We start from the raw sequence: 25,406 nt of genomic DNA, 5'->3' as shown, positions 1-25,406 counted from the left end.
TAAGTGGACACTGATTCATAGTTCATACTATTCTGTAGAAATTAAAATCATAAAGAAAATTGAATATTTGCAAAATTTGTGTATCTCTTCTGCTATATTTCTGTGTGGATTTTTATTATTGCAACAAGGCTGTTTCTAAAGTAGAAACTTGTCCTCCAGATGTCCTAAAGCAGATGTCCTTCTGCTTTAGCAGAAATTAAAAATTATTAGCAGGCATGGCTGAAAAAATAAACATTTCTGTGATATGCTGCAGTGGACCAATCAATACAAATGCAAGTGACTGGATTCATAAGAAAGACCACTGTATAAGACTACTAAGAAAGACTCCAACTTGAAATATCACAGGAAGACAAAAAATGAAACAAGAAAAAGAGAAATATATATGCGGTCATAGAAACTGATCCTTTCACCTACCAGAGGTCCATTACATCTTTTGGACTATGTGACTTCATTGTCTATAGAAGACAAAGGAGTAATCTTAGAAACCTAAAGAATTTACAGAAAATAATCCAAGTATGGCATTTAAATATATCCCTTCACAAGACTTAGTGCCACTATCAATTACGAGAAGAAATTGAAGTGCTTTCAAAACTGCTGCAAACAGGAAAGTACATTTGCCATTTTTTAGGAATATTACCAAGAAAATATTTACACAGTGAATACCAATAACCCACAAGTTTGCAATATGTCTATCTAGTGCAGCAGCATATAGAAGAAAGAAAAAGAGAAAATATAAGTAATAATTCCAGGATACATAACCAGTCTTCCTAACACAGGCACTACTGTCTTTAATGGAAGATTTTAAGGATTTAATTCTGCAACAGATAAAGCAGAACACAGTAGGCTTCTAAAAAGTCCATGTTAGTCTTATTCTGACTACTGGAACTGGAAGAAGAGAAAAAAATCTTAACATAGAACAAAGCACAATACTGAAGTGTGGAGATATTAATATGCTGTTTATAACTGTTACTAAATGCATTTGTTCAACATGTTTTATTTGGTTACTGCTTAAATTATATTGATTGTAATAAATATGATATTGTGCAATTCTTTTCTCTGTATCATCACTAAATAATGTAAGAGCTGCCATTAAATAGTCTAATTTTACATTACCTATTTTTTATTTTCTACCTAAAAAAATAAATGCAGGCATAATTTCCTTTCAATATGCATATTTTATGCATTCATAGCAGGTATAATGGGGATTTTTTTAAAACAAATATTATTTCTTAAGGTGCATCAGGCACGATACATACAATTCAACTACATAAAAATACACTGCAGCACAAGAAGAACATTCACTTGGTCTTGGTATAAACTTTAGTAAAAGAAAACAATTTTCCATAGACAATATACCATCTGTCTCTAAACCATGTGAAAAGAAAAGCTTTTAAAATCCAGCCGCTGCTAATGTGACATGTTGAAACATTAATCACCCCCTAAGGCCAGTATAATTGTAGCTCCATGTTAATTACCTAACAATTAACAGCAGTAATTTCCAAGGGGCAATCAATGAATTAGCTTGTGATTTTCCCACAGACTTCAGTCCCATACTGCCAGCCTGAATGCATTTCAAACTCTGAACCATGGTTCATCAATGACACTTCTGGTGTATGAAATAAAAATTCATTTGCACCCTCACTAATTAGGCTCGATTATATCCCTATGTGTATTACAAACTCTATTCACTTGCACAAAATCTCTGCCACAGGCATTTTTCTCCATTTAAAAATTCGTTTTCTATTAAATTAGAAGGTCACCTAGCAGGAAAATGTACTAATCAAGATTTTATCACTAACGAATTAAAGTGTTTTAATAAGCGAGTTTAATTAAGTTATCCTAAAAAGTGATAATGGCTATCTCTAACCTCTCTGAATGTTTATGCAACTGTAGGTGTAGTATATGCAAGGTATGTATGTATTCATGAACTTTGAAAAACATACCATGTATGCACACAGAAATAATTATAAATTAAAATAGTGTCTTAAAATGTTCCCATGATTCTTTTCCTCTATTTTTTATTACATTTCTGCAGAAAACTTTATCTAAACTAGTATTTCTGTCTGCTCGTTCCTTTAACAATCATTTGACTTGGTGACATAATCCTGAGGTAGACTCAAAGCCATTTTGGTTGAATATGATGTTATCACCTCCTACTGTCCATGCATAAACCTGTTCTTGGTATGTATCAGTGTTAATCTGCTGATTATTAACCATTAATGTAAATAGACCGAGATGTCACCTTCTTAATTTGCTGTTGATGTATTACCTTTTATTCTTTAAAGATTAAAATATTAAGCACTGGGTTTATATCAAGTAGTATTATGATTCCCTTTTTACTATGTTTATGTTTTGTTAGCATGAAGAAGGGCAAATTTTGTAGCTAATCTGTTCAAGAAGCCACATTGGAAGGAATGAATACATTACACTTTCCCTCATTAGACCTAATCAGAATTCCAGCAGTATCACCTTTGTTTGTGCAGAGAACAAAAATGTGAATCCAATGCATTAAATTTGCATCTTTGTTTTCAGGAAAGATATTGCAAATGTGACCTATATTCCACAGGAGGCAACGTGCTCAGGTACAAAGTACTACCCCATTTTCTCTCCCAATTACCTTGCCTTTCACAGCCCTTCAGGAGAGGATGGTTTGCTAAGCCAATGGGAAACCATCATCCTCGTGCTCCTTAAGTGGTTCATTAAAGAGTTGCATTTCTGAACCAGTAAAAATTCAACTACAATGAAATGGGTAGATAACAATTTCCATCCCAGCAGGCATATTTTAGGTTGTGGATAGTCACTCCTGGATTATCATCTTTTTTGGGTAGTTGCAATATGAGGCACCACGAGGTCAACAGAGATGCATGTGTTTGGGCAGCTCTGTACTCCAGCTTGACTGTCTGATGGTTCTTCAGCTGCTCTTTCCCTCCTTTCCCAAGACACTATCTTTGTTAAACTATTCCCGAGGAGGTGAGTGAAGCCCTCCTACTGCTAAACCTGGTCAGCAGGTTCACTCCAATTAAAGTTTGGTTGAAAGTAACATTCCTCTAAATTGAAAGCAATTGACGCAAAATTTGAGGATACCTGTCAAAAGTTTTCGTAAGCAGATTCAGTCACAGTTTGCACCCATGTCTTTCAAGGACTGTGGGAATAATTTTCACTAAGGAAGAGGAGGCACTTTTCATGTCTGCAGTGAAGACCCAGGCCAGGAAAATCTCACCTCCATTGTATCTTGCTCCCTGTTTGTGAAGGAGAAACTCACTTTTGAGGGCCACCAGGATAACTTGATTGCTTTTGTCCACTGGCAGTGTGCAAAACTGTTTGGCCTAAGTGCTGGATTGGGCTCAAGAGATCTGTGGAGAGGAGTAAGGTCAGAATGTGTGCATGGGGGTCAGGCAGTAGCAGTACAGTGGCAGCTGGAAGGCAGTGGGTACAAGTCCTCTGCATGTCTGCAGCTCCATTCACTTCTCTCCCTGCTAGCCTGCAGTAAAATGAGGGGTTTGCAGACATCTCTGCAAGAATCACAGAATGGCTTGGTTTGGAAGGGACCTTAAAGATTATCTTGCCCCAACCCTCCTGCTGTGGTCAGGGATGCCTTCCACTAAACCACATTGCTCCAAGCCCCATCAAACCTGGCCTTGAATAATGACAGGGATGAGGCATCCACAGCTTCTCTGGGCAACCCGTTCCAGTACCTCATCACCCACACAATGAAAAATTTCTTCCTAAAATCTAATCTTAACCTACCCACTTTCAGCTTAAAGCCATTACCCCTTGTCCTATTTTACAAGATGTCCTTGTAAGAAGTCCCTCTGCAAAAAAATCAGTCTGGAGCTTATCTTTCTCCAGCCTCTCAGTCAGAGCATGTCCATCTTCCATTCAACACAATGCTGTTAAGATTGTCCCCAGCTTTAATCTCCTCTTATTGTTTTAGATGTCTGACAACACTCACTTGTGCTGTTTGGAGTGTTGACTGAAGAGGCCATGGAGGTTTGTCATTCTCTCAGAACCATGCCTTAAAAAGTTAAGCTTAAAAGTTGCCTGCTCTTCAGAAATGAAATCAAGACTGAAAAAAACCTCATAAATCAACAATCCTACCTGTAAATTAAGGCTTCATCTGAAACATTTCAAATGGACATTTTCCTAATATTCCTTTCTTTGGAAACATTAATGGAGATGGCAAAATCTCCCTCACCAGTCTACTCTAGCATTTAATTGTAACATTAGAAAAGCCTTTAAATTGCCTCTTCTTAAAAAACACCCTTGTTGTTTAGACATTGCCCTCTTCACTGAAAGATCCCTCAAATCTTCTCAATTTTCCCAAATCTTCTCAAATCTGAAATAATTTCATGAAGAAATAGACAGATTCACAGTTGAAAATATGTTTGTAATCTACATCTCTCTCTTCCTGGAAATATGAAACTCTGTTTTCATACTTAAATAGTAATTTTCTTGCTGTTACATTTGTAGTCATGTTTCCAAGTTAAAAATCCTCATATTTTAATGGTTTTATTAAGAATTTGCAACATATAATTTTTAAAATATAATATTTGAACCCATCCCTGGACTTTCTTATGCCTGTGCATATATGTGAATACTCATTTGCTTTAAGGCTTAAAATGAAAAGAAAAGTCTTTTTAAAGCTTCTTTTTCTTGTCACAAAATATAACAGACCACCTTACGCTGTATATATTTTTTGTTCATTTTTGAGCTGAAGTTCATTTGGCTAAGCGGTAGAGTCCATTGCATCCACATTTCCAATAAGAAGCAAGTATTCCCACTTTCAGAGATACTTCCCCAAAGTAAAACACCTCAACAGGCAGCTGGGACCACTCTCCAGTTAACCTGACTACATACTGGTCATCTTCTCCATTCTACAATCTTCCTGAGTAGATAGGTAGAGATTCTGTTCTTGATTTTGAAAGAAACCCATGAAGTTTCAAGGAAGCATACAAAACTTACTTTATCACCTAGTCTGCAGTTAAGCTGGACTGAGTATATAGAAAGACTAAGCTTTTTTGACAGTGAACATACCAGTTTTAGATGTCCTAGGCTGCAGGCTTCTAATTCTTCCCTTGAGAAACTATACTTTACTATAAAAGATTGCTTTCATGCTCTTAAAATATGGCCTTGTCTTAGTTTCATCATCATCATCCATTTAGCATGTAAAAAAGCAGTTTAATACCTCACATTCATAGATGTAAGTACGAGCTTTTCTCCAGGCATGATGAGGCTGCAACTCTGAACCAGTTTCTGGTCATCCGGTCAATAAATCAAAGGAAGCACACTACAAACATGTCTTAGTCTCTTCCAGATGTGATGTTGAGCTTTAAAAATAATATGTCTAAGACATATTTTTCCATTCAATTATCTAACATATTTAGATGACTCCTAAAACAAGGCAGCCAATAAAACTCAATTAAATTAAACAAAACAGGGGAAAAACTGCAAACATGTATTATAGCTGTGAATTCTCTGTAGAGATAGAAGGAATATAATTTCTCCATCACATGCCAGTGGAATGCTACCAAACATTTTTTTCCCATATAACACATTTTAAGTTTTGAGCTTTTAGAAAAAATCCATCCCAAAGTATGAAAGAATTCGAAGACTAATTCCATTCCCCTTATCACAATATAACATTTCCATTTATACAGTTTACCCCATAGTGCCACATTTAGGTGTTCACCACCACAAAAGCTGACACATGAAAAGTAAGGAGAGTGTCAGATCCAACACACAGACTGTTCTAATACCTTTCCTCCCAGTTTATGGGAATTATGTGATGATTCTCAGTTCAGTGGGAAACACAAGAAGGTAGCAGAGACAAGTGAAGCCACATTCAGCTTTCACACTCAGTATGGAAAAAGTAGGGGCTCTGGGGAAAGACAATCCTCTTTTGAGAGGCATGTACTGGAGAAAACAGAACTGGAATGGAGGACCAGTGGAGGATCCAAAATGGAAGCTAGCAGGCAGGCCGATTGGAGAGTAGTAGTTTATGGGGGAAAACCTCTTAATTAACAGAGGATGGAAAACTGTTTATGCCAGCTGAACATACACACCCAGTTGCCTTGTGATCAATAAAGTCAATATTTCCCAATCTGGGAAGCAAGAGAGACAAGATGAGATGCAGAAAAGAGGGGTATGGGCAGAGAAAGAGCCCCAAGAACAGTGAACATAACCGTGCTTATGGCATATGAAAGTGTAATTGGAAAGAAAAAAGATGCAAAAGGTGCTGTATCGAAAAGCAACAGGCAACAGTATTGGAAAACACTACTTCTGCCATTTTTCCTGTATAATTGTTAATTGATCTGTGATAATAATAAAAGAAAGTAGATTAAGAAAGTGCCTTCCCAGTTAAAAAAGACAAAACAGAAAGACAAAAATATAAAGCATTTAAAAGATGAACAAGATACAATGGTAAATGCCTGAGAAGCTAGAAACGGAATAAATTCAGTAAGTTCAGAAAAATATTTAAATATTCTGAGATTTACCAAAACCAAAATTCAATCCCAATTCCCTTCTTCTTGTAGAAAATACAAAAATTAAACAGTAGCAAGGAACTGACAAACATAGGTATCAAGCCTCACTTAATTATTTCCAGAAAATATTTGAAAATATTTTCTGGACTAGAAAAATATTTTCTAGACTGTTTTTAAGTTTGATTCAAGACAATTTACCATTTCTGTCTTTAACCACGTCTTTATGAGTCATAACCATGAGACAAAATCATTCCTTTGATGCATTTGCCCCAGTAGAAACATTGATTAAACAATAAGGAAAACTTGGAGGGAACAAAGAAAATGAAAACAAAATTCCTTTATGAATTTCAAACACCACCCAATTCCATAAACTGAAAACATATTTTCTGTCTTCTCAATCATCTCTATCCCCCCATGCAGCAAAAGAAAAAAAAGATATTGTCTTTAAACTTCAAAAGATTTCTCCCTTCTCTTATCCTCAGAAACATTTTTCAGGTCATCAAAGAGTATTTAGCACTCAATGATTTCTCAATGAAAAAGTCAATTCTTTGTAAAGGAACACTTGTTTCCTATCAGTTTGCTTACCTAGGTGAAAGAATAAACCAAGGAAAATCAGAAATTACACAATAAAAAATACTGCTCAGACTCCAAAAGGCATGTACCTACCGTATTTATTATATGTGAATGGTGTACATTGTATTCAAAGGAAAATAAATGGTGAGAATTTTTTTTTGTTTTCCTATTTTCCTCATCACAATTTCTAATTACATTCTATTTCAATTTCTACAAAAAATATTATTACTATTTCTAGTTCAAAATCTATTACTGCTTACACAGTTATACAGTTTAATATAGATCTGCGTTCATCTAATTTGGTGGCATCATCCAAGAATGGTGATTTAATCAGTTCAGTAACATATTTCAGGTGGTTAAATTCTTTAATTCTCTCTTTATTTTACACTTCTAAGAATTTATTTTGATTCTGCTATTTTTTACACAATTTCTGTGAAATTCAGAGAGACATTTAATTGAGGTCTAAGTCTAAAAGATGCAATTTATTAAAAGCATTCCAATGTTTCCTGCAATTTCACTTAGCATAGTCCTGTTATCAACAAGTCTTATTAACTTAAACATTATTGACTTCCTTAACCCTCAAATATAAGTTTATTTTAACTGTATGTGTACTGAAAATCAGCCCTTGAAATCTTCAAGTTAATATCACAACATCAGTAGACATATTTCCAACTAATTCACATTTCCAGCAGTAGTACATAAACGTATCTTAACTATGCAAATGAATTTTGTTCTTTTCATGTACAACACACTAAGAAATGGAGACACTGGTGTCTGCAATTTCCTTCCATAAAATCAACATTTTATTGCCAAAGACTTTGTTGTTTGTTGATACAATTTCAAGTGACCTTTGGATAGTTCTGTTTCTGTGCTTCTGGACAGGCTTCAAGGCAAAAATCAAATTTAAAAAAAGATTAGTGTTTCCAGTGTGCACACATGTATTCTTGAGCGTAGATTCACGTGTGTCAAAAATCCTTCAATTCTCCTAGTGTAAAGGTGTGCAGGATCTGATTCTCCTACACGACATTTTGGAATATTTAATATTTTTTTCTCATTTTATCTTGGGTCATAAGCCAGATTCTCCAAGTGTTTCATATGAAAAGCAAGTTCTGCAGCATAATATAAAAAGCTTTTAATGAGGGCACTTCCCAGGACTGTGGCAGACCTACATACCACTCTACATTATGGTTTTTGTGCAACATTCGAGCAACTGTTCCACATTACTTGGCTACTAGTTCTTCTTGTTTATGTCTCCATCCATCTCTTATATTGCAGAAAAAAAAATTATTAGGCATTATTTCAATCTAAATTTTAGGTCTTCTCTCTGGATATTGAAGACTGATGTTCTAATCTATGCTTTAAATCAAGTAAAGGCAGGACTTGTACTTGAGGTTGCACCTTCTGTCACACAGTCATTCTTTGTTCTTCCACCTTCCTGAAACCAATAAGTGGGAGATTTTGATTCATATTTGTATTTAAATGCATAAGTAACATATGAATAAGTAAAACATATACACGCATATGTTCCAGTTCAAAACTCAAAAACATTCAAAACTGGAACATTCCATTAAAAACTAAATATTTAAGAGTTCTGAAAAATCTAAAAAAAACTGGAAACCCTGTATTTCATTTAAGTGGAAATACCACTAATCACAACTCAGGCAAAATTATAGCTCTACAGGAGAGTGGCAGGTAGTGAATATCTACTGTGGACAAGTGAGAAAACAACCTTTAGGAGGAATAAAGACTGTTCAAGGAAAAAAATCAGAAGCATCAAACTCACAGGAGGTTTAATAAAATCTCAGCATTGTCAAATGGCCAGAAGGAATTCCAGCAAGGTAGGTTAAAGCTTCTTCTCAGATTATTGAAGCCATCTTGTACTAAAAAAAGTATAATCTCTCAAGCAGTTACTGATTTTTATCCCTTTAGACTCCTCCTTAAAAACCTATCTTTTTCTTCTATCCCTACAAATCATCACCCTCTGGGAGTGGTTATTCTAGTGGCCACCTGTAAATATATAGGCCACAGTGAATAATCTAAGTGTGCACCTGTAGTTACTGCTCCTGCGTCTTTCTCCTCTTCACAGCCTTTGCTTCAGGTTCAGTGAAGTCCCAGATTATGAAGAGGGTGGGAGGTGGATGTCTCTGTAATTTTCTGCCTCTGCAATAGAATAAAGCACCAACGCTTTCGTGGAGTTCTAGGTATTATCTGAATGTGCTTGCAATGTGCAGTATCCAGTTTGGCAGACATCAATATCTTGGCATATCTGCAGTGAAAACAAAGAGAAAATATATTGGTCTGTACAATCAGGCATGCATGTGCATTCCTGGGAAACAGAAGAGACATGCAGGAAAGAGTCATCGTCACTATCCCAGCTTCTGCTGGGCTTGGAGGGGTGGTTAGAGCACTCCAGTGTTCCCCATGTGCATTTCTCCTTCAAAAGAGAAAAACTATTTTGTTCATTATTGTGAAGCACTGCACTCTTAGGTTTTCCCTCCTACTTATTTCAGATCTCTCTGACTACTAAATTCACTTCACCTATTCTCACCTTTATATTTAGATACATATTTTTACACCTAATACTCATTTTCATACACTATTTTGAGGCTCCCTAGTAACATAAATTTCTGAATTCTCATTCACGTTTAGGTGTAAATATCTGCTACAAGTTCCTCAAGTCCATTCTGCTGAAGACTTTTGGCTCACAGTCTCTCAGCAATGTTCCTCCACACTTTTTAAGAGTGCCTTTGTTGTTAAAAATCCAATCTCTTTTGAAGTTTACATTCTCACCTCCTCCTCTATCAGTTTACGTTTCTGTTACAGGCATATCACAAACTGCTGGCTACTATGGTAAATGCAGATGATGGCTTGCCTGTAAATTAGATTTGTGTGTGTAAAACTGATGCATGTTTACATGCTGGAATGATGCCAAATGCTAGCTCAGATGAAACAAAATATTTATGAATTGGATAAACTGGAAACTTACATCTTCATAAGGTGTTCAGAGTGGATTCAGGTATAATTTCCCTTGCTCTGCCCCATTCTTCCTAAGGACTATTAGAAATACTGTATTTTTAAAAGACATGGCTCTTTAATTTATACTTAGTAATGTTAAAGCAAAACTTTAAAACAATCCTTTATGAAACAAGTGATCTTAACTATTGTAATTCACATGAATTTAATTACATTGATTTTAAAAAGTAATTTAAATATTGCTTTAAGAGAAGTTGGTTTTTTGCTACCATAATAAAATAACTTGTTTTATACAAGATACAGAAGAATATAATTTGATCATTTCTTCTGTTAGCCTTTGTTACATAGATTTTTACATAATCATTACTCATAATGTTCTGACAGATAATGCTATTACTAGCATTACAATCTTTGCTATTATTATAAAAAATCTGGCTTTGTAAAAATTTTAATTTATTAAAATGTAATGAAAGCACATCTAACATGAACCATAATTTATGAAAATTTTAGATGTGCTGCTTGACATTCATGTCATCAGGCTTCAAAAGTTTCACATCTGAAATGTGAAATTACACAGATTTATAAAGATCCCTTTTCAGCATGTTAGCTGGCACTATCTTCTGTAAAATGTATATATTTGGCTTTAAAGAGACAGGCGCATGTAATTTTAATGTCAGCACCAGCATCACCAAAAAGTGCCCTGGCAATCAGTGGAAAGGTTTAATAGGTTTCCTGTCTTGTTCTTAATTTGCTGAAATTACAAAATCAATACTTTCAGTTGTAGCTGCAGCTACCCGTTTTACTGCTTTAAGATAAAGTCTACAATAAAGTAACCTTCACTTTCAATTTGTAGCACAGAACATCAGGGTGTTCTTGGCCACTAACTAGTCTTTCTTTTCTCAGCCTGTATGAGACATTCCAGGTGTGTGATGTTGCCCTTCAAAGGGGAAAGGTGCATTTTGTATTAAGTGTAGCTCTCATCAGTGACTTGGTTTGTTTATTTTTTAACATCTCAGTCTACTCTCTCCTAAAGTCACCTCTGCGCGGATTGGTCTTTATTTTCCTATTTCTCTGTGTTGATATTCTATGCTACATAAATAAGTGATTGGTGTTGAAACAGCCTAATCTTTATTTTACTCCATAGTCTCCCTCTATGACAAAGGAACATATTTTTCTGTTGCAGCTAAAAAAGGAAATTCTCCATAGTTACTCACATTTTTAATAGCGACCATGATCTCTGCATATGCAAAAGGCCTCTGAAAGGATCAGATAAACACCAATGGAAAAGTCAAGCTCTTGCACAGATTTTTTTTTCTTGCACAGAGCAAGAAGGAAAAAACAATAAATAAATACACTTCCATGGGCTTCTCTGCTATGCCTCCCAGCTCTTTAATTGTAGAAGTGAAAAAAGCATATCTTTAAACAATAATTTAGTTTTCCAATTCAGGTCCAACCTTTCCAATGAGTGTTCTACGCTCAAAAATTAAAGTTGTAAGATGACATTTTGACCCTCTTATCCATGTTTCAGAAGCAATTAAAATGTTTTTAAATTTGGGGGTTTTGTTTGTTTCTGTTTTTCTCTAGTAACTCTTTTCCTGAAATACTTTCAGCATATAAGCTCTCTTTACCACTTAGCTGAGCAATATTCTGGAGCTATTAGCACTGGAGAAGTGCCTTGCCTTGGTCCTCTTCTAGTGAGGAAATAAAAAGAATCTTAAGCTGCTGCTCACAAAAGAATGCAGCATAAGATGTCTCAGTGCTTTCCACTGATGCAAAATGTATTCATACCAAGGAAAAAGAGCTCTCAACACCTGCTACCCCAAATGTTAATGAATACACACACACATGCACACACACATGTGCACATTATGCTTCTTTCTTCTCAGCCACAGCAATTTCAAGTTGGAAATTTTACTCATAAACAGCACATGATGGAGCGAGGATACTGCAAAACAGAAAGCACAGTTGATCACAGATGGAATACAGAGCCTCCAAATGCCACAGCTCCCTTGCTTCATGCTTTAACTTTTTAACTAGCTGCTCAAGGTAAAAGCATGCTATTTATCTTGTGATGTACTCTCTCTGTAAATGAAAATTCAGAGTAGATCTAGAAACAATATTGCACCAAAGGAAACAAAAGCATTTGTCTCTAAACAAGTCAAAAGAAATGCCAAATGATTCAATGAAGATCACTTGTGTCACTTATGTTTGTTTTGATTGGTCCTCCAGTGTTTACAGCACTCAACTCAGCAGGCTCAGAACCCCAAATCTATATTTAATTTAAAGCATTGCACCATCACTCAAATCTTTCAGCAGCCTCACTACAGTCTAAAGAACAAGAGCAGAGGGACCTGTTTACGTGGAGCACTTTTACATGCTTCAAGGGATTGCAGAGAAGTTTAAAACAAATTATATCAAGATATAAAGGAAATGAAATTGTTTTTTGCAACAGTTTTCCAGTACTTGTAGGATTTTTGCCTACATTAAATTCTGTCAATTTTCAGGTGTTGTCAGCAAGAGATCATATTGCAAGACAAAATGTTCCAAAAGCAAATTTAAACTGCAAAATAAGATGAATCTTAGAAAACTTATTTTTATCAGAACTAACACAATGATCAGGAAACATAATGTATTAAATACAGCCATTGCTATGGCACTGAAAGCTTTGTAAAAATTCACGGCAGTTTAGAGAATTAAATAGAATAAAATAAATAAGCAACATGCATTTGAGGGCCCAGTCCTTTCAGACGCAAAACCCGAAGTTTTACAAAGATAAGTAGCTGAAGGGAGAAAAACACAAATGCCCATTTAAGTATACACAGGTAGTCTTAAAACATGTCTGGGAATGAGCCCTCAGCTTCTATTAACAGCATCCAGGGTAGAATCCAGTTGCTGTTTTGCAAAGGCAGCCCTGATGCAAATGGAGAGTTACGGATGTCGTATGCACAATGTCAGAGAGCAGGAGCCTTCCTGCTGTAACCATGGTGGTAGCATGCACCAGCACAGCATTGCTGCAGTGGTTCTCCGTCCTTGTCAGCCCGCTGGTGTCAAAGTCTCTAACTAAATTTAGGGGTCTCTCCAGGGAAAGGAAGCAGTGATAGAAGAGAGTTTAGAAAACTAGACATGTTTTATCTATGTTTGCCTATTACTATCCAAGTTTTCCCAACATGCCATGAGGTTTGCTGGGGAACCTGCTACCTTGTTTGAAAATGTAGAAGGTTTTTGAGTTCACCCTACCTTATCATCTCTCTTTGCAGTGGCTGCCAGCCCAAAACTGCTGCCCCTGTCCTTAGCTGGGCCATTCCAGACATGAAGTTTGATCAAATCCTGTCAGAAAAGTTGTCTGCAGATGCTACTCACTGTGAAGCACGTTTCCTCCTCAATGGCTCAGTCATTTGCAGGACCCTGGGCACGAGGACGTTCTGCTTTGCAGGCACATGCAGTTACTGAGCCCATCCAGCTCTTCTCCAGCTAGGACCAGAGTGAGGCCAAATCTGCAGCACCGAGTGCCAGTTCCCTCAGACAGGAGGAGAAGGCAGAGTTTTGGGAGAGGGTATCCACAGGTTTCAGCACTAGGCAGTCTCCAGCCTTCAGGAAAATGCAGAGAGGGAAGGAGAGCAGACTGAAATTAGCTTCAACCCTGGGAAAAGGGGACAGGCTTGTTGTAATATTTTTCTTCCTCTTACCAGAAACATTTGTCCGGCATCTGTGCTTCTTTCAACCCTGTTGTGCTTCTCAGCAGACAGGGTAATTTGACCCAGAGGATTTTGGCTATCTAAGCTATGCTTAATCATTTGGCCCCATTACATCACTACAAAACAGTTCAAAATAGAGGGCTCGTTTTAATAGATTTCTTGCTTCAGTTAACAAAAATTATTCAAACTTCAGTTTTAGCTGAGCTTATTAAAGCAGGACTGTGTTTAAGTTATAGCAATTGTCAATAAAGTCCTTTATAGCAGATTGAACCCAGCATATTTTAGACCTTGCCAATTTGAGACAGTTTCCATAAAAAAAAGGAGAACAGCAATGTTACAGAGTGATAACTCAAAAAATGGAAAAAAGGAATTATTTAGCATAAAAGGAATTATTTAGCATAGTAAAAAGAGGTATAACTAGGAGTAATGGGAGGAAATTAATAAAGGGAATATATCAGTAGGAGAAAAAGAAAAACCTTACTGTGAGTTAACCAATAGAAAAATCTCTCTGGAGAGCAAAGAGTAGCCCACTGCTAGCCAATTTTAAAATAACTGGTCAAAACACTACCAAATAAATAAACAGGCTGGAAATTATTTTGCAACCATACAGACAGAAAACTAGGTTACCATTCTGTTCCCTGCTTCTAAATTTTATGAAAGTAAATTGAGGTTTCTGATTGACAAAGCTAATGAAATTCAGCATTCTGGCTGCTGAGATGTAATTGCACAGCTTTTATCTTTGCCAGCATCAGAAGTTTAAAAAAAGAAAAAAAAAAAAAAAAGGAAAAATGTTTTGTTTGTCTTTTGGTCTTTTCTGGGTTTTTTTTTTCCCTTTTAATTGACATTCATTTTGTTGGTCTGAGTTAATTGAGTTATCTAGTAAAAATTTGCTCCTTGACTGACAACAAAAATTGTACTAAAAAATGCTTCATAACAAAAACTTAAATTGCAAATTTTAAATAAAGAATTTGTAACAGTAAAACAAAGCAGAAGAGCAAAAATGCTCTTACATAGATACCTCAAAATTATAACAAAATATTATAATTTCTGAAAATTCATAATCAAAATTAACATCCTTCTGAACTACTTTTCTGGGAAGACATTATATAAAGCATTGTGTTTATTAAAGATAAGTAATTTAGGCAACACAAATGTGTTTGTGGGGTTTAATATTATTTTAAAATTCTTCAACCATACTGAAAAATAAACCAACAGTTAAGATTAATAGGAAGTTTGCAGGCATGAAACGAGCTATCCCATACTGTTCCCTTGCTTTTGGGCTTTTTTGGATAGGATAAAACTTTTGAGTTATTCAATGTCTGCCATAAAATTTAGAAAATGTGTTAATTGAATGTGTGATTGAAATTAGAAAATGTAAATCCTCTGAATCCTTCCTGTATATTTATGATTATCATATATTTTGACACAAAGATAAAATAATCAACAGATTTGGTTTTAGCATCATTACATGTGAAAACATTAGAACAATTTTTTAAAAAATTGTTACAATATATGAACAGTTTATAATTCATTAAGATTTTAAAATATTTTTTCTCTATATTTAAAGTCCTACAGTTACTTACAAATTTATAGCAACATGCCATAAACCCTTGCATCTAATTATTTTTTAATCACATCTTCCGACACAGATGATTTCAGTTTTATTTACAGTGAAAACAGAAATCATACCACAACTGACAGACTTGGATCAAACCAATGTTGATCTGCACAACTATGATTTTGTAGATGTATCATAAAAATACATGTTTCTGCACTAAAACGTCTGCTCATCATATATTTGTCCTTTATTTTTAAGAACCAAAAGTTGTAATTCTATATAAGGCAGAGAACTTTAAAAATAAATGGCTGCAGAACTCCTTTACAAACAACAAATATTTATAGTATATTGCAGAAATATGGATGCTATTATTTAGCAGTTTTAAGTAGAATATTTAGCATGCAAAATTATGTTTTAGAGTATAATAATTTTGAAAGATTAATTCATTTATAGAAGAGGGGTTAGGTTTATGATTTTTTTATTAAAATCAGAGTATGGTGCACATCAATTCTATTCAAACATGTAAAATAAAAAATGGATTTTTAGGTCTTCCTGGGTGTTCCTATTTCATTTAGTATAGAACCTCATAGTACTTGAATCTTAGCCTGTAAATACCCAGCTGAAATAAACAAATTCCAAAGGGAAAAAAAATCAATCCAACTTTAAGTAAGGTCATGTAGTTTGAGATCAGTGCTTTTTTTTGTTAGGTAAAAAACAGAATGATTTCCTAACCTGATCTTCCCTGGCAATGTTGCCAATTTTCAACTTATTTATAAGAAACTGCAGTAACAAATACTAGTGTTGCAACAAAAAGCTTATGACTGTACCATAAAAATATTTATATCCTTGCCATTTTTACACTTAAAATCTCTATTCAAATTCATTTGAGCATATCAGGGCAAAATAATTTTAAAATTTTAAAAAAAAATTGAGGTTGAAATTTAAGCACTCCTCAGAAATTATCCAGAGCAACTTTGTGTTTGTCTCCTGCTGGGACTCCCCATTTACCCCGAGCATTTCACGTGTATAAAACATGTGGAGTGCGACGTGGAAGCTGGAGGTGTGCTGGGAACGTAGCACCTTTTCTGTCTTCAGCTGGCAGGAGATGCTAACAGGGGAGTGGGTTTGTGCACGTCCAAATGAACTTCAATAACATTCATTCCTGCTTATAGGTAAGCAGCATGTCTAGAAATAGGGTGTATTTTCATATGGATACATATGTACACAGTCATCACAATGCCAAATTCAATAGTTTGTAAAAAAAATTCAAAGGAAGAAAGGTTGCTGTATAAGCAGAACAACATGCTTCCTTAAAAATAGGCAGTATCAGTGCATGTACTCTCTTAAGAGTACATTCAATACTTTATCACTCCACTTACATCCACCTGGTAATAAGTGCAACAAGTCTCTTGAAGCTAATTTTTTAAAATATTTGATTCTTTTTTCTGGTATTTAAAGTCTCCCAACCTCAGAACTGAGTTAGCTTACAACAAGAACATCATAAAATTCAAGGACATTTTAGATAATCCTATATACATATAATTTTAAATATCTATCTGGAGAGAAAGAAAATTTTACCTTACAAATGCCCCATATTTTAAACACTTTAACTATGACAGAGTAATTTCAGAAAGTATTCTATAAGTTATCTTTCCTTCAGAATGTAAGGAAAAGCCAGTTTTGTAATAGTCTTCATAACTCTTAGTTTCACTTTGTTTTCTTAATTTGGTTCTGCTCACTTCCCTTTGCTTCTTGTTTTCCTGCATTCTTTGTATTTTAACATGTGTAGATAACAAGAAAATCCTATTTAGAGCCATTCTTTCTAATTATTTTCATTTCTACAAATTAGATACTTGGGAAAAATCATGTTCTCACAAGTAACATCCTTCTGGAAAGCGACAAAACCCAAAAGCTGTTTCAGTAAGGTACTGTTTCAGCAGCTTACCCTGCCCAAGATGGTAGATAAGGGGATCTTTTACAAGACAGTTTAGTCATTCCATGCCATGTCAACTGTTTGGAACAGAAAAATAGTGAGGCTAAAAAGCAAAGCTTTACGACTTTATCTGTTTTCTCCTGCTTAAGATCTGCTACTTCGTAGCATTTTTTGATAGTACAGACTAAGTTTCACCCCAAAAACCAAGAAGGAGTCAAAAATGTTTGCCTCAGCTACAGCAGCTCTGTGCTATGCAAAACAAGAATACATTCCAAATCTTATTTACCTCTGGCCATTTAGTATCTTATTTGTAGATGTAAGAAAACATGATCTTCCTCTTTGATTAGGCTTTGGTTTAATCACGTGTAAGTGAAGTCTTTATTGCTGATGCAGAGTGTTGCAACTGAGCTTTTCCTTTTCTGTAGTGCTACAAGATTCAGAAGGCAGACCATGCACTCTTTCTAACAAAACAGTATAATAGGGATGGAGGAGACAAGCAATTTTGAGTCTATAGAAAGGTTACCATAAAATTTACATTTTCCATAAAATATAAGTAGCCACCATTTTGCTGTAATCCCAGAGCAACAACGAAATGGTGGTACAGAAGAAAACTACCCTATCAGACACATTTCATCATTGCTTCTATCCATCACTATCTTCTTTCTCTAGCATGATTATCATTTATTCTCCTTCTTACAAGCAACATCCTGCTTTTAAACTAAAAATTGATAACTATACCATAGTAAATAGATAAGGTGCAATTATCAAACTAAGACTACATACTGTACAAGTCCTCTCCCCCTCACCCCACTTCAAACTGCAAAAAAGTACTGCGTAGTGTTTCTATCACACACTGATGAACACATCCCTTGGAACTGCTACTGTATGAAAGCTGTATCCTAGAGGTAGAACACATGGTATGGAATATGGCTGCTGCATTGGTCAGTATGTATTTTAATTATTATATGATGAGATATACATAAGTAACACTCAGAAGACCAAAATGGCTTAAATGAATTGGTTTTGATTGTAATGTTCAATGTTGCATTTTGTGAAACATTTTATATTTAGTGAATATATGTATATTGGCATACTCGGTTTAGAAATTTATATTAAGGCATCAATTTTGATAAGCTATGCCATCTTTTCTTTTCTTTTTTTTTTTTTTTTTTGGTTTCTTTTTGGTTTTTTTTTTGTTTTGGTTATTGCATGCTTTTCAGGTGTGGAAAGGATTGCCTGCTTGTACATAAAGAAGGAAACAGTATTTGTATATTGGTACAGGTCTATTCTGTGATATTGTGCTGTACATACGAAAAGAATTCATAAAGTTTATCCTGTAATCTCCAAAGAAGCACTATGTGTTATAAGCTTTATTAACTAGGTCCTAAATTTATAAATTTGTTATAAACCAGAAAAGTATATTCTGTAATATGTTTTCTAAAAGTGTGCTTGGTGTTTATTACTATAAATATATAATGAAGTTAAGATGAATCACATTTTCAAATACAGCATGTAGTAGGAAAAAATGTTCTTGTTTTTCAGACAAGACTATATTAGATTTCAATATCATAACTAGTAAACAAGAAAACATAAAAATGTTTTTTTCTTTTAGGTGATAGTGGATACTGAATTTAATTTTTTTAGGATAACTTTTAGAAAACATACTTAATGATGTGAAATTTGTTTGCACAAATCTGCAATTATGTACAAGTAAAACAAATGTCCTGTTCCTTCCTAAGTACTCCCATTCTTTTCCAATACAAAGCAAAGAGTATTTAGGTAACACTGCCACCTATTGCTTAAAGGTCATAGTGACTAAAATCTGGTCCAGTTTTTTTATCACTCATCATTGCTCGTTTTGACTACTATGCTTTCATTATTTCTAACAACTGAATGAGACTTTCATGTTCTTTCATATAAAAAATTATAAGCATCTGCCTTCAGTACTATGGCTATAATTTATCTAGAATCAATGAACACTTAAAAGACTTCCAATATCGATAAAATTAAGTTTCAAAAAATACTAAGAAAATCAATTTCAAATACAAAATCCATCCACAAAAAGGAACAGAAAGAAGATTCTTCAGGGTATAGCATGGCCAATATTGCAAAATCCAATTTATTTGTTAAATATACATTTTCTGATAGAATCCAAAATAACAAAATACTTGTTAACATTTTACAAGTGGATAAGCAAATACTCTAATTGTAAACATCCATCTGCAGGTCTTTTAAGGACACAGCTGTAGAGCATGAAAATATGTCAGTATAAGATCAGACCTAATTCTTTTCAGTGAATAATTTTGTTTTCAGTACAACAATCAAAAAACCACTAATTCTACATCTAAACAAGAATCATGCCATAAGAAAAACCTTTGTCAGCTAGGAAAAAAAAAAAAAAAAAAAAGAAAGAGAGAGAAATAAAATTATTTTCACTTCTCTAAAACAAAAAGTGAGGAAAATATATTTGGTCATCTAAGGAAAGTCATATGAATCAATCAGGAAGATAACACCGATTATATAAACTATATAATATAAGGTCTTGGTTAATTTACAGCAATATAGAAAGATTACTTAGTTTGGAAGAAAATTTATTGTTGAAAGGCTTTTTTTTATCCTCAGTGTATTACCCAGTCTGCATGTATAAAATAAGTTGACTTTAATTCTTCACTACAGGGGACTAGCTGTATATTGTAAGAAATCCCTTATATTCTCTTCTATTATTAGAAGAAAATGTAGAAATCATTGTTCCTGTGCCCAAAAATGTTCAGAGTTACTGTGCAGAATGCTGACATTTGTCCTACATTAAAATATATCACTAAGAGTCCAGTTCAGTTTTGAATATTTGTGAAATTTTAAGACAGATGCACTCAGGAAAAACAAAAATAGAATATATTTTAAAAAATAAAAACAGTTTCATTCTAGTTTTTCTTAGTTAGTTTGTTTATATTGAGGCAGGGGTGCTCTGCTTGTTTTTGTGCTTTGGATGGTTGTTTTTTTCACCTATATGCAGGTATTTTAAATTTCAAATATTTAAAATGTCCATGGTAGCAGAGAGAGTATTTATACAAACAGAAGAAATCTATGTGAAGGTTAAACTCCTTACAGACGATTTTTTTCCCCTGTAATCATAACTACATCCTTTCAGAACTCAGAAACAACATAAACAAACCTTTTTCTTGAAGTTAGGGATTCCTAATCTTTTGCTCAGTCTTATGGTTTTACCCCATGAAATTTTTAACCATTTCTCTCCTGCTAGAAGGTTGCCTCTCCAAACAGTCAACTCTCACAGTCAAGCAGTGTCCAGAACTAATGTCAGAAAAGGAGAAGGCAAATAGATCTCTACATACCTATATTTATCTTTCTTGTTCTTTTTCTTGTTTCTACACTTTCAAATCTAATTACAATATATGCTTCCCGTACTGGTGAATAAAGCCCTGAACTTTGTTTCTGCTTTTTTACTTTTTTAAATGAAGTGAATATTCAAGACTTAGAAATGTTATGTATTAAAAGAAAAATTTGGATATTTTTCAGATTTCATTAAATGTTTATGTATCTAAAAGAAAATGATACCAGAGTATTCAACCTTAAATTCATTCAACTTAGTACAGTATAATGAATTATTAATGACCTAATTGCTAAACATTGATTTGTAATGTAATTACTTGTTTAATGCACCATTTTATATAAATATCAGACCAAAACCTGAAAGTGTGGTGCTTTTAATAAATTTTCTTTGATGAAACGCATCACTTGTATATATTCACATATAAAAATATGTCCTTGTTTTCTCCTCTAACAAACTTTATTTTTGGAACTATATAATATGCTTCCTAAACAAATGTTTTTAGGCATCAAGAGTTTGCAGGTATATTTTTCTCCACCTCCTGTACTACCTAAATTCTGAAATGACTAGACATAATTTTTGTATCAGAAAAAAACTTATCTTAAGAGAATATTTAAAATGTGTAAAGAGAGCAAATGAAAAAAGGAATACATTAAATTAAGTGTATGAAACCTAGAACAGGTAGAGAATAAAATGCAATGCCTAAAATCCTTAAGCTACAGAAGGCATTCATTAATAATTTGTTAATTTTATCCCCAAAATAAAATTCACACTTGCACTAAATAAATTATTTTTATAGATAGTCTCAAAATCAGTATAATTTTTTGTCCATCCTATATAGAAAGATTAACAGGCAGGCACATGCCTAATGAATTGCTTGTGAAAATGCTAGTATGCTTTGCCTCTTAACATTTGTGTGTTAAAATGCACTTAGTTCAGACAAAGATGCAACTTAATGCAAGGAATAAATAGAGCTTAGGTGAAAAGAAGTATCTTCCTTAGTTATCTGCTCTAATCAACTACACACCTCATGTCAGAATGCATGCAAAAATGCAGAGATGCTTATACTTCCACTGCTAACATTATCGTTACTTTTATACTTTGGCTTTACTAGATCATTGCTTTAAATGAGCATCACAGAACCAATGGAGCTTTAGTCTCTATGTTGCATTTTCTTCATAATCATTTTCAATTTATTTTTTTCTTGCATGTCATCATTTTAATGTAAATCTTTCTTTTTCTTTTCAATAAAATGAAATGATTAAGTAATCCTGCTTTTTGCATGATTAAAGATGACGGATAAGCTTGGGTGGATAAAAATCAAGGCTCCTAACAGAATCTGTGCACCTCGCATGTCAGAATCCTTCCAGCTTGTTCAGTGCTAATGACAGAAAAAATTAGCATGTCTGTGAGTTGCCTAAAAAGGATAACTAGCTACCTTTAAGGACCTAAGCATATCTCTACACTAAATTTTAAACGGTTGTTTTCCATAATTTTCTGTAATAAGCCCTGATGAATTGTTTTGAAACATATTAATAGAGAAATCTTTATTTAGAGCAATAATAAATGTTTATTAAATCTATCAGTGACTACCACCAGGCTGTTTAATCACCACCTTTGTATCACTAGATATATTTAGAAAACAAAATGCAAGGGATACAATATGAATTAATATAGTACAAATCCGATAAAAAACAATGGCACATTTAAATCAGCCAGTCAGACACAACTCAGTTTTAAAGAACAGGAAAAAATCTCTCAGAACTGATTTTTGCCAGTGTCTCTTTCTTTTCAAGAGCCCTATGCAATATGTGTTCAGCCTTTTCTGACTGAGACAAGAAAACCAGGAAGGGGATATTACAATATAGCACATACGTACTGCCATCGCCTCTAGACATATGACCCAAAATGATGCTAAGAAGTCTTTCTCTGACCTCCTGCTAACCAGCCTCTTGTGATTAATTCAGCATGTCCTTGAAAGTATCTGCTAGAGACTCTTGTTTTTTTAATTTAAGAGTTTCTGTAGCCTGCCTATAGTTTCACTGATGGATTTTTATTTATTTCTTCTTTTTTTTTTTTTTTGTTGTTTTATCAGAAGTAAAGCATTAATCTATGAACAGAGGTCTGCAGTAACAGAAAAACACCACCTGCCCAAGCATTCGCCAAATAGGACCATAAATACCACAACATTTCCTGACCTAAGTTTCGTAGACATCTGTATCATGGTAACACTGCATTTCCCTTCTTTGACAGATGAAATTACTATTCTTTGATTTCCACCCTCCTCCCCCACCCTTTTTTTCTGATTATGTTCTGGATGGCAAAATTTGGGCCACAAAATGCTAATTTCTAACCTAACACCATGACAGCAATCACAGCCATCACAAGGATGGAATAAAGAGAGCAATCTAACATCCAGGGATATGAATTTCTGATCAGTGGCTGGCAGACTGCCGTGAAAGCTTACAGTAATCCCATTGGACAGCTAGGGTTGATGAAGCCTGGGAACAGGCAGCCACAATGTAGGTAGTTCACAATTGCAAGCATTTGTCCATAATTTAAAGCTATATGAGAAGTGGAGAGTATTCATCTGAACAACAAGCTGTAATTTAACTAGAGTAACATTTACACAGTTTTTAACCCATTAAGTCCACCTCTTCTTACACTGACATTCCCTCTATTTAATGCCCATTGTAAACAAAACTCCTGCACACTAAATGAACACGTATTTTTAGCATTTGCAAAGCTCAGAATAATTTACTAAGATTAACTCTTATTGTATATTTGGAAGAAAATAAAGCACTTATTCTTAAATCCAAAATCCAGACCATGTAAAACCTTACTGAAGTAAGTTGTTCCCCCGAAGCCAAGGGAGCCAGGCCCAGCACCCCAGCTCATACTGAGCAAAATCTAGTTTATAGACTGATCACACGATTAAGGTTCTTTTCAAAGTGATAATGCCTCAATCATCCAGTGATGTTCCCACCAGAAGAAAATTAGCCCCTGACAAAGTAGGGAGGCTCTGCAAATGGCAGATACTAGTGCAGGCTTTGAGCTCTGCAGGACGAAGGGTTTCTCTATCAGGCTTTAAAACTGTAGCCTGAAATGTAAAGTGCTGTCTTGTGCTTGAAAGCCCCTAAATGCATCTTTCCACGCAGCCAAAGCGTGCTCCTGCTCCGTCTCCTGAATTCAGCCATTAATTGTCATTTTTCTGTTTTGTCACAAAGCCTTTGCAGCCTGCGCAGCACTGCTGCCAGGATTTACAAGGCCCAGACATGATGCCGAAGCTGCTCTTGGTGAAGACTTGTCTACACAGTCACGGTAGCACGGTGACAACTAATGACACATAAAAGTGGGCAGGTGAAACTACCACCGCCATACACAAAATGCAGCACAACCACGAGCAAAGATTATCAGAGAAATTATGGAAATATGCAATAGATGCACTTGCAAACATTTTCTGATTTCCTTCCAAACCTGCACAGCAAAAAAAAGAGAGATATTCACAGCCCCAAGGCCCCCAGCAGACAGAGAAGGAGGAAAGCTGGACCACCCTGTGGGCACAGAATTGTGTGAATTACTGAAATGGGGAAAATTCCCAGAAACATTGTATGTTTGTATGTTACTATTAGTATGCACAAAAATAGTAAATGCACAAAAGCTAACAATTGCCAAGTGCAGCTGAAAACATTAACACACAAACAGCAACGAACCCAGGATCTGTGAATAAGCTTAAAGAAAAACTTGTATTCTTTGTTTGTTTGTAATAGAGAGGGGCTGCTTCAAGTTTAGTGTAATATGAGGACGGGTCAGTTCCATGTGCCTCCCAGCAGTGAGAAAGAGGAAAACATCATTACAGTGATGTGGATGTTGTGGAGTGACTGCTTTGCTTTTAGACGCAGAATTCACTTTTTTTCAGAGTTTCATCTGTTTTGGATATTTTACTGATTTGTGAGCTGGTTCTGAAAGGAAAAAGGGGAGGAGAAGTGGGGAAATAACTACTGTAACCACCTGCAAATATTTATCGCCAAAATACAATAACTGCAGAGTAAGATAGGTTTTGTTCTCTTCTTTGTTCTTTCTTTTGTTCTTCCCTCAGTCATTTCTCCTGCTCACCCTCTCCTTCCTCCTTTCGTACTAGTTTCCTTTCCATAGCCCCTTTGGTGTAATTTCCTTCCAAATTAATTTTTCACACACATTTGTAAATATTGAATCTACCTCCATCAATTCCCTTTCCTTGCAATCTTTAAATACATTCCCACCTTTATTATTCTGACATTTTTTCCTTTTCTTTTTTTTTTTTTTTTAAGCTCTTCACGATGTTCCTTGTGACCTTTTTCTTTCACCATTCTCTCATGATCACCTCCATTTCATGTGTCTGGAACACACTTTATCCAGTTTTGGTTTTTTTCCAGTACAACTCAATAAAATATATTTACAGTGGTTTCCTTATCTGAAGTTGAGTCTTCTTGGCTTGTTAACAGGAGAACTTAACTGTAGTGCAGGTATATTAGTCACAATAGTGCAGGGTGGGAGGAAGCAGGAGATGGATGCTGGCAGCAGCTCACGCCAGAGAGCAGAGGGTTAACTTCACACCTTCCCCTTTTTAGGAGAAGGGAGAGACTGCCTCTCTTAAAGGGTGTCATTTAGGTGTACACAGGGCTATGAAATCTGTTGTGGTCCTTACTGAGGCCCTCAAGCTACATTCAGAATAATAATACATCAGTTTACATTAGAAACATCCACATGTGTTTGCAAAAACCCCTCACTATGCATGTAATTAACTGGTCCTGAACAATTTCACAATTTAGAGATGCTTACCAGAAACCCCTTAGCCAGAACAGGT

At 34.9% G+C, this 25,406-nt stretch overlaps 1 long non-coding RNA gene across 1 annotated transcript; it reads right to left on the bottom strand.

Moving 5' to 3' along the window:
• Positions 1 to 7,151: 7,151 nt before the first annotated feature.
• LOC115493920 (uncharacterized) lies at positions 7,152 to 13,825 on the bottom strand. The gene is made up of 4 exons (XR_003958923.4): positions 13,715 to 13,825; positions 13,389 to 13,616; positions 9,104 to 9,321; positions 7,152 to 8,490 (listed from the first exon to the last, which is right to left on the bottom strand). It is a non-coding gene; the product is annotated as an uncharacterized lncRNA (long non-coding RNA).
• Between the last annotated feature and the right edge of the window lie 11,581 nt (positions 13,826 to 25,406).

The sequence above is a fragment of the Taeniopygia guttata genome, chromosome 2, assembly GCF_048771995.1.
Source record: "Taeniopygia guttata chromosome 2, bTaeGut7.mat, whole genome shotgun sequence".
In the NCBI taxonomy this organism is placed as follows: domain Eukaryota; kingdom Metazoa; phylum Chordata; class Aves; order Passeriformes; family Estrildidae; genus Taeniopygia; species Taeniopygia guttata.
Note: the sequence above shows the minus strand (reverse complement) of the source record. Positions and strands in the feature narration are given on the sequence as shown.